General features: G+C 41.5%; 1 protein-coding gene across 1 annotated transcript in view; it reads left to right on the forward strand.

The window, feature by feature from the left end:
- The window catches only part of TCF20 (transcription factor 20), a 66,469-nt gene extending 63,023 nt beyond the window's left edge, over positions 1-3,446 (forward strand). Inside the window, 2 exon segments of the mRNA XM_036400350.2 lie at positions 1,283-1,518; positions 2,669-3,446. The gene's annotated coding sequence lies outside the window, so the exon portion shown is untranslated.
- Positions 3,447-17,562: the final 14,116 nt, after the last annotated feature.

The following is a 17,562-nucleotide window of genomic DNA, read 5'->3' on the forward strand; positions in this document are numbered from 1 at the left end:
CCTGACCTTGCCCGTCTGCATTTTGTGTGTGCTTGCCTGACTCTTCACTCACTTGCAGTCTGGCACCTGGATGGGGGATATGTGCAGCCAAGAGTTGGGCTTGCTGGGATGTAATCTAATTGGTGTGCTGATGATCAAAGCAGTATTGACTTCTCCATCTCACTTAGTTAGAGTTCCTGGAGTTTAATTGCCAGCTATGAACAAACATGGGTGTTACTTTGCTCCCAGGCACACCTCTAATTCCGTTAGCTGCTTTCCATATGCATCACTTCTGGTGTAAGTTCTTTTCCCAAGCTCACTAGCTGGTAGGAAGGGATTTATCTAAATCATATTTAACCTTACTAAATAAATAAATAAATTGCTGTTGGGCTCACTTGTGGTATGGGATAAGGGAAGGAAGGAATACATTATTTCAAGCTTTGCTTTCTCTCTATGCAGAATAAGAATGAGAACCCTAACTTAGAGAAATTAAATTTTAACTTTGTAACTTCTCTTTTGAGCTGAGCCTCCACCAACTTAGCAAACTCCTGAAGTTCATTTTCTCACCTCGGAGAATTTCTGGACAGGGAGAACATGTGCCAAGCACTTGGACGTTTCCACATTTGTCTTGAAAGACATCACAAGCTTAGTCCTTCTATGAACTGTCTCTGTAATATGAAAATTAGATCCAAAAAGCAGCAGAAAGAAATATCACCTGCCCTTCTATTAGTTAAACCACACACAGCTTTACCTTTAGCTGGTGAAATCTGGCAATTTCCCAGGATTGGTTCCTGGACTCCTGTAATTTTGACACTAGTTGCACTATCTGCTATATATTCACTGGAAACCACCACTGGATGGCCCATAGGGAAACATTTGGATGCAGTCCCTGATGGCATCCCAGGAGCTGTCACCATCTTGGGACATGCTTGGCCCCTCTCTTTCCCAATCTCACGGTCAGTGTGAGGAGCGGACATGAGGTGAGTGAGCTCCTGCCTTGCTGCTAAAGGTAGAGGTGAGTGCTGTGCCATTGTGGTATGGATCATCCTGTTATCCCAGACCTTCAGAACTGGGCTTGCTTAATTTTTTTTTGCTGGTTGTTAAATGAAGAGTTTTTATCACATGGATTAGCTTTCATGAACTACTCGCCATTGTGTATATCTGTTTTCAGTCCACAAAGCTAAAGAGCTCTTGGTGTTGCTGCTGTGGTAGGCTACTGAATGGGTTTTTCCAAAGCCTGAGGGGCCTGTTTGCAAATGGAGGGAAGGAACCATTCCAATATTATTTTGACTTTGTTTTTCAGGTTAGGCTGTTGAGATAAAAAGCGGTGGACATTCGTGACTGAATGGAATCTCTCCCACTGTGCAGCCATGCCCCCTCTCGACGTGCCTGCCAATGCCAGCACTTCCTTCATAAATTCTTACATCACACTCAAGACTGATGACATCACAGAATCTGACCAAGGAGTCTGAACCAGCTGTTTCCATGGACACAATCTCCATAGTGACAGTGGGGAGGGGAGGGGGAAAAAGGAAACAGGTGGGGGGAATTACAGAGGGAGGGATAAATATATATATATATAAAGATCTATTTTTTAGTCCTGAAAGACTTTGTTTTAAATGAAAGGTGCGCTATATCCCTTTTGATGCTTTTGATTAAGATTTTAAAAACCCCATATAAATTAAAAAAGAAACCTATAGCTAAAGTAAATATTAAATCCAAAATTAAAGCAAGGCATGTGGAGCCTAACATTTTGTGGGAAAGAATAGCAAAACTGGGAGTACTCCAAACAGGACTTGTCTCTGTTCCTCTTGCTTTCTTTCTCACAACATCTGATGAAATTCAATTTTGAAAGGCAAATAAAATACTGATAAATTGTTTATAGGGTGTGGGAGGAAGGCTTGGATGATTGCAGGTAATTTGGTGTCAATAGTTGTGTCTGAGGGGTAGGGAGGTTTCCATTTTTGAGAAACACTATTGACAATGTAAGCTTGAATAACATCTGCAGACTCTTGGGTTGTGAGACTCGTGAAGTAAGAGGTGGCTGCTGCTTGCTAGGTCCCATACACCTCACTGGTGTGGGAACACCTGTACTGCACAGGGGAAGGGAGTATCTGGTATCTGCCCTGTGTGCCACAACGTGACCCCCAGATCATTCCAAGAAGCTGCCTTCAGTTTGGAAGGCAGGTGAGAGGAAGACATGGTTTACCTGCCAGATTGGGGAATGAAAGGAAGTCTGAATGTTGGTGGAGTCAATGTATCTTCAAATTGATTGGGGTAAATCCACTTGGCCCTCTTTTTATTTTTATATTTTTTGCTTTTCCTAAGGAAGGAAGAGGGAATGTCAGTGTAACAGCCTACACTATATGGTTATTCGGGGTAGGGTTTTTTTTCTTTTTTTTTCCTTTTTTATTTTCTTTTTTTCTTTTTTTTTTTTTTTTTGTAAATTATGTAATTTTAAAACATTTGGGTTTTAGGAACAACAACAAAAAAATCATGTTTTTTTTTCTTGTTAAGGCCTTAAGAAAGGGGTTAGTGCATCTTTCAGGGGTCACTCTGCCATGGGAATAAAAATAGCTGTTTCACAAACAGTTTTATATAAAAAAAGCTTAAAAAAACCAAAAAAACTAATAAACTTCATTTTAACCTTGTCTCCTTTTGTTTTGTGCGAACTTGATTTGTTTAAAAGGACAGAGACAGTACTATCTGCTGCTTTTTGGTTTCTTTGCCTTCATCGGTTCTGCCTTCAGTGATGACCTTCTGAACTGGCCCAGCAAGAGGAAGACCACAAAGGCTTTGAAAAACTAAAGCTTAGGATTTGTTTGATGTTCGGAGTTAACAAGCCAATGACTGGATGAATTTTCTGTTCGTGTGAGCTGGTGGTATTTCACCAGGTCACTGATTTTCACTCATAGGATGGTAGCATATCCTAGCGATATCAAACAGCGTGTTGTTTACTGGAAAGTCACTAGAGATAGGGATCTAACCAGCATGACATGGATAAAAAAATGGGGTTGATATTGTGGGGAGGGAAGAACTATTTTAAAAGTTATGTACTGGATGCTTGCTCAACTACTCACATTTTGGAGTATTCAGCACATAAAAATAAAATCTATGATAGCTCATATTAAGATATCTATTTTAACTCTATTTTTAAAAGATCGATTTAAAAATTTGGGAGATAATTTGGCAGTTATTTATTTCTATAAGTTGCTACTCTCACTCATAAATATTTGGAAAGAAAAGGCAGCCTTCTGCTTATTCCTTTCCCAGTAGCAGCTACTGAAGTTAGTATGTCCTTTACATTAAGAAATAGACCTGTTGTGATAAATGTCACTAATGTGTCATGAATTGGTGCTGAAAATATTTAACTGCTGGTGTAGTCAGAAAAAAGTCATTTTTAGCATAGTTAATGTGATTGAGTAAATGACTTCTTTTCAACTGAATAAAAATTGTTTTTTTTTTTTCATAGTGTCTGTTCTATTCTACATACTCAAAAAAAAAAGTTCCTGTTGATGCATTGATTTTATGTTGGTGAAGAGTCAACTCTGTATGTAGCACTGTGATAGCAGAACAGTGTGTGCTGGAACTGCTGAATTTGACACTTTCACTTTGGCTCCTCAGGGTGGTGTCACAGCAGAGGCAGAAGGTTTTCAGGTAGCTGGGAGGGAGCCTTGGAAGTTTTCCATGTGGGAGCTTGTGGCAAGTATGGAGATTCAGTATTTCCTCGTGCACCGTGGCTGGAAAGTAGCGGCAGTTGTGTAGAGCAAATAAAGAAATGGTACCACAGTCAGTTCTGTGGGAAGTATTTCACAGTGCTTCAAATCCTTTGACTTAGCTGTGGCTTAATCTCCCCAGTGCTGTAGTCAGAGGTGAGGGGTGCTCTCCAGTAGAGCAGGATTGTGCTTGGTGGTTGAGGCTTTACAGAAAGCAGAGCTGTCGTGATTCTAAAACTGAGCCAGGAGGAATTGAAACAATGTGTAATGGCTTCCTGGGAGAACTTGGAAATTATCCAGAAGAGTCATAAAATCCTGTTGGAAATAAAAATTTATTTTGGCTGAGAAAATACGAAGTCCTGAGTGGATTTTGAAAGCTGTTGTACAAAACATTTACCTGCTCCATCCTGCAAAAGCAATTAACAGCTCGACATCGTGGATACCCCAAACTGGAAAGAAAGAAAAGGTTTGGAAGTCTTGGCTAATTTAGAATTTTTGGAGCAGAAATGACCTGCAGCAGAACCTTAAAAGAGATTGTGTATAGATGAGAATGGCATCGTTTGGGAATTGCCTGCTTGGATGAGGAATGAACTAACAAGAGCTTGGATAAAGCAGCTCATTTTCAAAGTGCTTCTCCATGCTGACTCCCATCAGGATCTCTTTCAAGAGACTTACACCCAGAGGCTGGAATTGAATGTGATGGTTTAGCAGCGCTTCCAAGCTAACCAGAGTGAGTCAGCACTGCTGCATGGGGTCGAAGAAAAGATGTTTTCACGTCAAGAACAGGGAATGGATTCAACATGCAAAGGATGTTTGTTGATATGACAAGGATAAAGGGAGTGCTGCCGGAGCTGGTGGAAGCCCTGGGATGTGTACAGAGCAGATCTTGATACCAGGAGCTGCCCATCTATACATTTGTTGTTTGTATGTATTGCATGTGAAATCCATGCTTGGAAATCCGAGGCACAGGCCACTGTGGATCGTGCAGCATGGGAGAAACCCATCTCAGCTGCTCCTGCAGAGGGCAGTGGCCAACCTTACTAATCTGTACCACAGAGGTATGAGAGGGGGTTTTACTTGGGGTTGTGACATTCTTGAACCTTAGAACAAGACAAGCTGATGATGTTCAATAGTATTGAAATAAAAAACATTCAGGTGTTCAGGGTGTAGGATCTGCTGAAGAATAGTGCAGTTCATGGAGTCCAGCTAATGGCAAGCTAAAGAAATCCATTTTTGGTGGGACATGCATGTAAAATACAAAAAGTTTGTTGAGATATGGGCAATTGAATGACAGCTCTGGAATTCTCACTATTTAATGTGCAGTAATGTACATTAAAATGTGTATTAGGAAAGATAATACCTTAAACTGGCACAGTTACAGGGGGAACATTTGGGGGCTGATTTGGATATAAACTTTATAAATTATCATGCCTATTAGCTGAGTCATTATGTAAGGAATTACCTGTGCTGTCCCAAGTGCAGTGGGTGTCCTGGACGTTATAGAAATACTTGGTAGAGGGATACAGCATTGGTCTGTCTATCTAGTCCCTGGCTTGCCAGAATGACTGAAAGAAGCAGTCCTTTATCTCAAAATGTAAAAAATTAAGTGTAAATATCATACTTTTGGAAGTGGAACAGGATATTTAGATGGTTGAGGATGAATAATTCACCACTGCTCTGGAATTTTTTAAAACTATTAAAAATTATGAAAACAAACAGAATACAGGTAATCCAGGTTCAGTTACAGATCTAGAAAACACAAAGATGTGGTTTTACTGACTTTGCTATGAGATGCTGAAAGAGTAGTTGCAATCTTGGCTTTGGGTTAGAAATCCCTGTTGTGAAACAGAATAAGATTCTTGTCTCACTGTGAAATTCCAACAAACAAGTTTAGGTTTGGGTTTAGTTTTTCATTTCAGGTTTTTTAAGATGGAACTCTGGCAGCATATTACAAGTCAGAGAATTTAGTCAACAAAGGTAGAGGACAAAAGTAATTAATTATTAGAAAATTGTGGGAGACTGGTAACAGTCTGGTACTTTCTCCTGGCATTGCTACAGGCCAGTGAGAGCTTGGCTAATGCACACCACTGAAAAATTGGCTCCATACAAATACCATGCACCATGAGCTCCCTACATGACCTGTGCTATTCAGCCAGAAATTAATATGTAAAGCTCTGAAGGAGATTATGAGGTTTTTCCTTCGAGTGCCAAGGTCAGCGAAATAGCTGCTGGCATTGTCCCTACATGTGATTGTTTCATTGTTTGTTCTCTCTGTACTTCTGGTGGAATTCAAAAGGTTTACTCTGTCATCCAGCTGGAAAGTGAAGAGAATGCTGCTTACAGAGTCTTTTTGTAGGATTTAATTTCTTAAGTGGATCCCACTTCCTGTTTAGTGTGTTTAACCTGAACTGGAAGGAAAGCATCACTTGTTTGCTGGCTTCTTCCACAGGGCAGTACTTAGAGCTGAGATTGCTTCTCTTCCCCCTTCATCCTCCAGAGGCTTCTTGCAATTTATTGCTTAATTCAGTTTTAACGCTGGGGTTTCAAGGTTTTGACCCTACCTGGCCAACTTTTGAAATGCTGATATTTCTTAGCAGCCCAGAGAGACTTAACTCCCATCCAAATAATTTGAAAAAGAAAAATAGTCTTCTAGCTCATAGCAAACCCCCTGTGAAAGAAATGTTCCACTCTAGCTGGGCTTCAGGAGTCATCCTGATGTGTTCTTCTCTGCATGATAAAAACTGCTTGCATGTGCTACTGAACATGAGCATAGCCAGGTTACCTGCAAATACCACCTGTATTGCATTAGGGGCTTTTGGGTTGTAGCTACCCCTGCTGACAGCCAAACTTGGAGTGCACAGTAGATTTGGAGGTTGGTGCTCCCTGGTTTTGAGATACAGCATGGCAATAGTTTTCTGAGTTTTATTGAAATTGCTTACTTTCAGTGCCACATCTTTTAGTGGGGAGCAGCAAAGAATGGCAGAGAAATTGTTGGGGAAAGACTGGGAGGTGTTTACACTGAAAATAAAAATGGTGGTGTAAGGGTAAATTTGCACTGTATAGCGAGAGTCCTCTGAGCTGAAGCCAGTTCATCAAAGAAATGTCACCACTTCTCATGGCTTTATTAAAAAATAAGAGTCTGTACACTTCACAGCATTTGTATGATAAAAACTTAATTGGACTTTCACCCAAGTTCTTGCCCACCAGAACTGGTTTCCTCTCAGAAGAGAAATGGAATTATTAGATTCTTACAAATTGTAGATTATTTTGAGGACATTACTTTGAAGGCTGTTGGATTTACAGCAACCTGGATTATGGGGCATAACAATATCTACTTCTTCTCATGCACCTTTTCATCACCTTGAATTTAAAGTAACATGCACGTAAGACAGATCTCACGGTTTGCATTTGTAGTCAGAAGAAATGCAGAAGAGCAAACAAATTACTGTTTAGAGTTGTACTGTGAAATTCAGAATTGGCAGGTTGCAATGGATTTCAAAGAGGCAAGAAAGCACTGTGTTGTAAGCAGAACAAGGGTTTTGTAATATTTTGCTGCTTTGGAAACCAAGGTGAGGAAGTAACTGTATAAAGTGGATGTTGCAGTCTCTCTGTTCACCTGGTGTCCTGCTGTGGCTGAAACTTCTGAGGGGGAATCACTACATGTACAGGTGATAGATGGCAAAAATACAACTGCCCATTTGGGAATGAAGCCAAAGAGCTGCACTCTGCAAGAAAATAAGCCAGTAAAATAAATGCTGCTGAGGGAGACTTTTCCTGCAACTAAAGGCAGAGGCCATACAGAATGGCCCAATTTTGTAGCATTTAAGCTGGTTTCCAGGGTTGTGTTTGACTCTGCTCCAAGTGGGAATCATTCTTGGCTTTACATGACAGGAAAGTGTGCCAGGAGAAGAAACAGTTTCCAGAGCTGTGAGATGGAAGTGGGCATTTACAGCCTTAAAGAGGACATCAAGGTTTGCAGGCCTCTTGACTGACTCCAGCTGCACTACTCATTTCTACTAAAACCAGCAGTGTCACGTTGCCACAGGAACACAGAAGACTTGGAAAAGATGCTGTTACAGCAGAAGTGTAAACATTCCTTATGACCAATGTGAAAGATGGACTTAGCAAACATCAAGTTTGTGGTCTGCTGCTTCAGGAAAAGGAAAGAAGGTGCATTTTTTTAACTGTGCAGACTTGTTGTTGTCTAGAGGATTCATGGATCAGAAGATGTACAAATTATTATTAGGAGCACTGCTAATCAACAGCAGTGACTGTAGGACTGCCAGTAACTGGGAAAAATTCTGCTTTGGAGCACAGCCCTTTGGCCTCAACTACTGCCCACCACCCACGCTGGATGGATTCACCCCTGAGCTGGGCACAGCAGTTCTATGATCCAAAGTTCCTCTTGAAAATAAGGAGAAGTGAGAAAACCTTTTACAAGTGGCCCAGTCATGTGAAAGAGTCATGGAGAAATAACAGGTCAGTAGAAGTCTGGGGAGATTTTTTCCTGAGGTTCCTTCTAGGGAATGCTATGCCATGAGAGGAGCCCTGAGATCATTGGAATGGCATTTGAGGGCCTCACTGGTGGAGGTGGCTGTTGCTGATGACCTTTTCTGTGGGAAGCTCTGTGTGTGTGAGTTTTGGAAGAACAGTCCAGGTAGGTACCTTACCAAATCCATTCTGTGCCATTTATTAGACTACAGAGCAACAGGCCCTGAAATTCACCCTTTAACGTAGAAAACCCTTTTTGCATCCAAATGGTCGTTCCAAATAGGGGCTTGTCTTTGTTGTGCTTCAAGGGGGAGTGTTGGCCAGGTCACCAGGGTTGGTTGGTACCTCTTCAGAAATGCATCAATATGGTTTTCTACCTCCAGTCAGTGGCATGCCACAGAAACTGGAATACAACAGCTGATGTTCATTTTCTAGGGTTTCATTTGACCTCTTTGAAAGAGCTGCTTGAGACAGACACCAGAAGTCTTTGCAACCTGTATTTACCATTTTTGCGCAGAGAGAGAGAGACAGAGAGGGAATGAGATTTGCCCCTTATTTTTAGTATTTATTTGAGTTACTTGGACATTAGGAGTAGCTGATCAAAAACCTGAACAACCTTTCCCAGTCTGCAGCTAAGTGTGCAATGCAGGGCTTGGTGGAACTTCTTGTTCCTTACAATGCAAGAGGAAGAACAAGTCAGGGGCTTGCCTGAGCAGCCTCTTCATATCTGTTAGCCACAACCCCCTACAAAAAAGCCACAGTCTTTTTTTGGCCTACCCATGTCTTCACTAGGTGCATTAAGGATAAGCAATTTGTAGTTTTTAAGAACATATGTCCTTACCTTTTTATATGTAAGCCTGCACATATGTCTGGAAATACATAAGGGTTCAGAAGTGGAGAAAAAAATGTTCATTGACCAGCTTGTATGACCTTGGGTGGGAGTGGTAAAAACCACAGCTAAGGTCTGTCACAAGTTCAGGGGGCACTTCAGCAATTAAAATGTCACAACTCAAAATGTCCCACAAGGCGCTGAGCCTCTGTCTGGCAAACAGGCAGTGTACATGAAACAAAAAACCCCCTTCCCATGGAGTAAGCAGGTTTTGTACCTTCAGGCCACAGCTTCCAACGTGCTCATCCTTGAAATGAGCTTCTCACAGCCACACAACACAGCAGCTCCTGTATTTCCACTTTGCTTTCACTTCTGCCCCAACTGACAGCAAGTGTTTGAGCTTGATTTCTGCTGCAGCCTGCTGCAATTGCCAGAGCAGCCAACTATCTCCAGTCATTCTGAAAAGCCTTGTGGCACTCTGATTCAAAGAGCCCAAGACAGTTCATAAGAGGTGTGACCAGGTGGAGACACTTCCATTCTCGTCTCCACTGATGAGGGGTATCTGTAAGACTGGCATTGCATTTCTCCATCTTTCATTACTTACAAGTTATCTGTGTAATGCATGGCTGTGTTGCTCGCAGGTAACAGCCTGTGTGTCATCATTTGTTGTGGTGTAACTCAAAGGTTCTGTTTTGGAGTTGTAGCTCAAGCAGGAGCCCTCCCTCTCACCCTGATGTGGGATCAAGGGTTATCTGTAGCTGGTCCCTGTCCCTCAGGAAGCACAGAATGCCCCAGTATCTCCAGGCTCATGCAGAGGTTACTGCCTTGGTATCCGGTGTCTATTGCAGTGCTGTTACACTTCACCAGCTTCTCCTGTTGGATTTTTGGCCTATCTCATGTCTTCATCATCCAGGCAGGTCTGAAGTCCTGAGATTCTGCTCCCCCCAACCCCCCATCTCTTTCTCTTCTTTCTTGTTCTTTTACAGAATCAGAACATTTATTTCAGACTCTTAAAACTTTGGTTTTTTTCTTTTCCAAAACTGAAGAAATTTTCTGCAGTGTTTGCAAAGGTGTACCTGCTCTAGATCAAAAAATTAAATAAGAATTCAAACTGTGTCTGTGATCAGGAAACCCATCCAGCAGCCATGACTATTACAGCCAGGACACACATGAAATTTTTACTTATCATGTATATTCGTGTTTTAAAACTCTCCAGAAATCCTGTTATAGAACAGATTGGAAGGCACCTTTCAAGGTCTCTGGTCCAACCTGATGGCTTTATGAAGGTCAGCCTCAGAACTATAACAGCCTGCTCATGGCTTTGGACAGTCAAATTTTGAAACCCTTCTAGTGTAGTCCACGCTAATTCTGGGCCCCTGTTCCTGTGCTGAGCTGTCCTCTAGGAGCAGCAATTCTTTGCATCTAGCCACAGTTCTCATTGTTGCAGCTTGTGATTTGCCTTTTGCCCTGTCACTGTGCCATTTGGAGAAGAATCTGACTCTGCCCTGCCTATAAAATCAGCAGTTCATGGTGATATGACAGGTTAGGACAGCCAGGCTGCTTGAATCCCTGAAAATATTTAGCAGTGGTTTTAATCCCCAAATCCAGCACACCTGCAGGCCTTTGGTGCAACTGTCCAGAGTAGCTTGGGGAACTGGGGCAGCAGTGGGTGTTCATTCTGGATCCAGTTCCTGCAGGGAGCTGTGCCTCAGTCCCTCCCTCCACAGCCAGGACAGGGGAGTGCAGATCACTGCCTGCCTTCTGAAGCTCATTCCTAGAGGGTCAAAGACTCGAGTCTTCAAAGCTTTACTTCTTCTAACTGCAATTCCCTGCTAGCTCCCTGCTTGCTTTTTTCCTACTTTCCAGCAAACCTGATGCTCAGGTGAAGACCAGCGGTCTTCATCCTGATTCCAGCCAAGCCTAGCCTGCTTGAGGGAAGCAGGACCGAAATCTCTTTCCTTCTCAGAACCCCGAGCTTTTCGCACCCTCCTCTGCCTCCCTGCTCACCTGCCCCTCCTCGATCGCTGCCGCCTCGCAGCCCTCGGTGGTTCTGTCCTTGCCGAGCTCCTGGCCGGCCCAGAGCTGCGGACGCGGCCCTCAGGGCTGTCTGGTGCTGCCACCTTAAGGCTCTAAATTCGTACTCCAGCAAAACCCGTGCCCGCCTTCCCTGGGGACAGAGGCTGGGGAGCTGGGGACCGGCCAGAGGCCGTCTGTAGCAGCTGGAGGATGGCACAAAGCCCTCACCCCACTCTCGCTGAGCCCGCTGCCTTCTCCGCCAGCTCTCATGGGAAAGCATAGCAGGGTTTCACGGAAGTTTTTGCGTGCACCTCCTGATTTTGTGGCTTGTGAGAAACCATCCTTTGTAATCTGTAGGGCAGAGTCGGAGCAGATGAGGCAGGAGATGAAAGTTTCTCAGAGGTTTCTACAGCCTGCCTTTCTGTGGGGAGACAGAGGGCTTGAGGCTTGGTTTCATTGGCTCTAGGCCACAAATTAGAGGTGTGGATGCATTTGCACTTTGAATGCTTTTTGGTGGCAAATTTTGTTGTTATTTGGCTTATTGTGTGATCTGCAGCCTTTCCCTTCTTGTTGTGCTTCTGGCTGAAAATTCCTGTGCTGTGTGACACCGGGAGGAGGCATCTCTGACCTGAAGGTCTGTCTGAAGCCACTTCTGGAGAGCAACCAGCCAGGGGAAGACAGCGAGATTAGTGGCAGCTCTGACACAGCAGAGACCATGGAAGTCAGCTTGGCTGGGGTTGGCAGCTTTTCCCTCTACTGCTGTTCCCTCCAGCAACACTAGCAGCAAGGTGTGTTTGTAGGAATCCATGTGGATTCTGTTTCCACAGGAGCACATAGGTGATGGGATCCGTATGCCACAAAGCTGTCAGCACAGGAGGTGCCCTTCATTAGCAAAAGACTTGCACAGGAAAACAGGTAGCATTAGAAATAGTTGCTGATTTTTAACTCTGAGTGCAAAGGTTATCCCAGGTATTAGGCCTTAGGTCAAAACGAACACAAATCAAAAAGCTTTTGATTTTGAAAAAGGCAATAAAGCATCATTAAGTTAAAAAAAGCAATTGAGGATTTTCATGAGGCCTTTCCCTCTTTCTGGATATGAGCTAATATGTTTTATCCTGGAGTAGCACAAATGAGAAAGGATCTGCAGAAAGGATTTAACTCACATTCATAGTGCCTGTGTTCAGTCCATAGGAGAGCTAAGGTTTGTCATCTCCATCTGTGGCATGGCTTTGAAAATTTTCATGGGTTTTGTGGTTTTTTTAAGAAACCCAACAGAAAGTTTTAAAGTGTTATCACCTCAAAAGCATTCATTTTTCATGGCTAGCTCAGGCCTGCATGTTGCTGGTGGTCAGGGGCACCTCGTTCTGAGCTGCAAGTGCCACATAGCCATTCCTAGGGAACCTGGGATTCAGCAGTTTTAGGAAGCTGCTGCTTCTGTGCAGGTGGGGAAGCTGCTTATGTCAAGGAGCTTGCTGTTTTGCCATCAGAAGGAAAGAAGCAGGAACCAGCACATCCCGGGATGCTTCCTTACCACTCACCTGCTGCATGGCACTGTGATGTCTTTCAGCAGCAACCTGGACTTTTGGTCAGCTTAAAAATCACAAAAATACTTTCCTTCTCAGTTTCCCTAGCAGCCACAGGATCTTTGATCCTCCTTCCTGTGGATACCTCCTGAGTAAAAGAGTGTGAGTATTTTTGTTGACACAAAAACACAATTACAAATGAGCACAGAAAATTAGGCTTGTTATGTGCGGTTGCTGTGAGAGTGTAGCAAGTACTGTTGGCAAAAGTAACCTGCAGATCATTTGGTATGGAGCTCCAAAGGTAACTGACAAACTGAGAGCCAGTAGTAAGGTCTTGCATGAACTTCCATAATTTCTAATTTCTATTTCACTCCATATGCTCCCACTGTTACTAATTCATCTGTGAGCACAACTGTGCCAATATTTCAAATCAAAAGTTATTTGAGGGTTTTCTATTCCTACAGAAATACAAAATACACATTTTGAGTTCCAATGCACATTTGGATTTGTGAAGCATAAACTATCATTGGGAGCATCAAACTAAAATCAAATATAAACAACTCCCATTTCACTGTCATAGTATACACAGCAATCTTCTATTTGCAGCACACTGAGAAAAACTTCTAAATGCTGACTTGTATTCAAGTCATTGTTTATCCTGACAGAAAAAGTTTTTTTCAGATAAAACCACGAAAAATTCTTAATGAGAACTTGGTGCTGCATTATATATGAAAATAATAAACTCTGTACTCTAGCAAGCATACTGTTCTCTCAGAAATTATTAACAGAGGGTTTAGATCATCAAAATTGTATGTTTGAATATTTTCAGTTTAGTGTGTTAATATCATCTGATATTAATGATTAATGAGTGAAAAGATAGAGAATTATTGCTGAAACCTGAAATCTGACTTTCCTATAAGGAGACAGAATCACCCAAGGTTATTCTGCCTGCTCCTGAGAGCCATAAGCACCGGATTAGCCAGATTAGCTTCCCTTTTTCTTATTTTATTCATAAAAGACTAAATTGAGAACCTAACTATGAAAAAGCAGCATCTCTGACTATCCTTCCAAGGCATGGAAACAGCAGCAAAATGCTTCCTGTGAAAAACTCCCTCTGCCAGAAGAAAAAGATCCTAGCTAGACACTTCCTGGAACCAAAGAGAGTCTTCAGGTTAGCTCTTTATCTATTTTAATCTGTATTTGAGATCCTTAGCAACATATATCTTTGATTTGTAATCATTCTGGTATAATTAGGTGATATCATAGGTATTACCTATGTAATCATTCTGGCTCATTAATGCCCTTTGCACCAGGATTTTCAGGTTCTTTATCACAACGGAGTAAACAGCTCCATTAAACACATTATGCAAGAGAGGAAATGGAGCCAGGAGCCAGCTGAATGCTACCCTCTAAGGCACAACCACTTAGGTTTAGGCTTATGCTTCAGGTTAGGCTTGTGAAAACCACAAAGCCCAGACCTTCAGGGATGTTTCAACTCCAAAATGCATGCAAAGTGGAGTACTTTATCTCATCTCATTACATTTGATTACAATCACTTCATTTCAGCATTTTGTTTTATTTCTTTACATTGAATTTAGTTTTATTATCAGTCTACCATACTCAGATTGTTTCACTTTCTTCTCTGATTTCAAGATGTCAGTGAGTAGTAATTCGGCAAGGTTTGGCCCATTTCCATGCATTTTGTGTCATCCCAGACCATTCTATTGTTTTCACTTTGAGAATTCTCTCTTTTATTTTTTAGCATTTCATTTCATCCCTTTCCTTTCCTGTCCATTCATGTTGTTCCCTGATTTCAGGATTTCAATCACTATAATTTTCAATGAGTCTAATTTTGGCAAGTTTTGCTTCTTACACTGCACCTCATTTCCCAGAATCAGGGAAAAAAGGTAAACAAAGAGTCAGGAGAAGAAATTGAAGGAATGAAATGCTAAAAAAAGAGAGAAAATTCTGAAACAAATGGAAAGCAATAAAAGTGACTGTGATGACCTGAAGTGCAGGGAAATGGAGCACGGCTTGCCCAACTGACCCTCACTGAAACCTTGAAACCAGAGAACAAAGTCTAACAAACACTCTGGATAGGAGATATGATGAAGTAAAATGCAATTGAAAAAAAGTCAGAAAATTTGCAAATAGGATGACTACAACCAAGTGCACTGAGATGAAATGAGGTGCAGTGAAAACCACTGAAACTTGCCAAAATTATTCCCATTGAAATGCTGAAATCAGAGAAGAAAGGTAAGCAAAGACACAAGAGAAGAATTGGAAGAAATTAAATGCTAAAAAAAAGAGAGAAACTTCTGAAGAAAAGTGCAAACAATAAAAGTGAATGGGATGACTTGTCCATTCAGCAGTATGTTCACATTTCCCCTACTCCTGCTTTTGCTACTTGTGTACTCAAGAACTTTTTCTTGCTGCTTTTGACATATTTTCTCAGGTTCAGCTACAAGTGGACTTTGACTTTCCTAAACATATCTTTGCATGCCAAACAGTGGTTCAGCATTCCTCTCACGGTAACCATCCCTGCTTCCACCCTCTATAAACTGCCTTTTTATATTTGAATTTTGCCAGAAGCTCCTTGTTCATCAATGAATGAAACATTTATGGAAACTTACTATACAATAAGCTTTACAAAGAACAAGAAGTGCATCTCTTGCTTTACTTAGTATTTTTATTATACCACCTTTAATTTCTTATCATTTACAATACATTTCGAGCAGGTGTCTGAGAAGGTTTTTAGTAGTTTTTCCTAAGTTTACCTGTATAGAGGTTTAATAATGCAGGAACCTTCTTCAGGTTGTTGCTACTAATGTTGTGACTGGGACAGAAAACCAGAGATAAAATAAAGAATTAGCTCCCTTTTCAAATACATTATTTCTGAGTTATATCCAATAATTGACTTAGAAACTTAAAAGTTACACATTTACTTTCTATGCTAGTGGACTTGAGGCACACAGGGTTCATGGAGCAGTCCCATATATCAGAACAGGCTCCAAGCCATGAAGCAGACTGAGCAAAAAAAATATGATAGTCAGTCAGCAGCTGTTTCCCAGCTTACCTGAATCATCCATACTTGATAGAAAATATCTCTGCCCGTTGGGAAACAGAGGCTCCTTCTATCCCAGTTCTAATTCAGGACAGAGCACAGCCTATTCTTTGCTTTTAGAGAGGTTTTTCTTTTATTGTTTTCTCCCCTTCCCTTTATGCCCCTAAAACTGTCCACAAAATGGAATATACAGGTTCAAGTTCCTCTTCTGAATGAAGGAAGCTTTGATTTCCCCAGCAAGTTCCATAATTGTGAAGGCAGAGCACATTTTTCCACCATTTTGCTTTGCCACTCTTTCAAGAACTGAAAAGTCACAGAGACAGTCAGGGAGAACAAGGAAGAGCATGACTGTAGCCCATGCTAAGGGTTCTTCAGATGACAAGCTCTCATTTATAAAACTACAAGTTTACCCAATATCAGGCCATGGGACTGCAGGGCCATGCAGACAGATCTACTCTGTCACTATTTCAGTGGAGCACTTTTTGTTTTCTGTACAGTGATGCTACCTCCAAAGCACAGTTAATACATCTTATTAAACTGTGCAGCCAATGTCTGGTAGCTAGGCCACCATCCTAACAGATGGAAGCTCTAGTTTGATTCCCCGTCATGCTGAGGAATTCTTACAACTTTGTATTCTGACTTGGGGGAAGGAAGGTTCACTATCTACTCAGGCTTTATAGAGAACATGGGGCAGAGCCTCTTCTTTCTAGATTCTTTTTAAAAAGCAATAGCTCTTACCAAACCTCACAAGGTTCTTAAATCAACCTCCATTTCACACATGGTCTGAAACTTCCCAACATAATAAGCCTCTCTGAAGAGTGAAATACAGTGAAGTCTAGTCTCTAGATATTGAACAGACCAAGCATGAAATAATTATCAAAATACCGTGTCCATATTAACATTCACAGTATTTGGAATCTGAGACAGTAAAAAGCAAAAGAATGAAAGTACAGTGGAGAACCAAGTACATGCTTACCTGGTAAGCAGATCATCAGTTATGCCTCCAGACTTAGAACTTTTGATCTCTGCACCCAAATTCCATTCTGGGCTTCTACTGGACCCGCCTCAAGACATTTCATGTAACATTCCTTTGTTCATTCCCATGAATACAGAAAGGCAGATGTTATTTCATTCTCAAACTGCAATGTTTTCTAAAGTGAAATTATTGTATTAAGCCACTTTGAGGCAAGACAGACTCCTTATATTTATATTACACTTCAGATTATAGTTAGGAAAACAATATCTTAAAAGCAAAGTGTCAATACTTCTAATATATAAAGCACTGAGTAAACAGCAAAGCTAGAAGAATTTAACTGGAAGCTAGCCTCAAGAGTTTAAACAGAAGAAAGATTTAATAAATAGCAGCTTTCCTGGAAACAAATTTTTTCAGCATTGCTAAGTAGTGATACCTTCCATTTGAGGATGGACATTTAAATCACCTATATAATCTAATGTTTGGAGAAATATAGTTACATTTATCATGATGGTATCTGAGTGCAAAGAAAATCCTAAACCCAGGAAAATTATCTGACACAACATCCACTCTCTGCTGTCCATGTTCCCAGAAATGTATATGGTAGAAGTATTTGCCTTTTTCCATCTTCTGCATGTTCAGTTCATGAACATTGCTTTGGGAAGCTTAGTGCGGGGATACATGGTGCTCTTTCCTTACAAAATACTAATATTTAAACTGGGTATTCAATATTTCCCAGACAGTTATGAGAAAGCCCAGCTCTGTGCCCTGGCAAGTCCATGTTGTTCTCCTGGCAACTTAGAACCCTTAAGCAGAGTCGTCATACAGGATGACATTCATGGAATTGGAAATTATTTCTGCCAGGCTAATTGAAGCCATAGAAAACAGAAGAAAGAATCTTAAAATGCATTCTGTATTGATCCAGGTCTCAGAGAAAGTGTGTTCCAACAGCAATCTGCTGGTTTGCAAAA

This window comes from Molothrus ater, chromosome 5 (genome assembly GCF_012460135.2).
Source record: "Molothrus ater isolate BHLD 08-10-18 breed brown headed cowbird chromosome 5, BPBGC_Mater_1.1, whole genome shotgun sequence".
NCBI lineage: Eukaryota > Metazoa > Chordata > Aves > Passeriformes > Icteridae > Molothrus > Molothrus ater.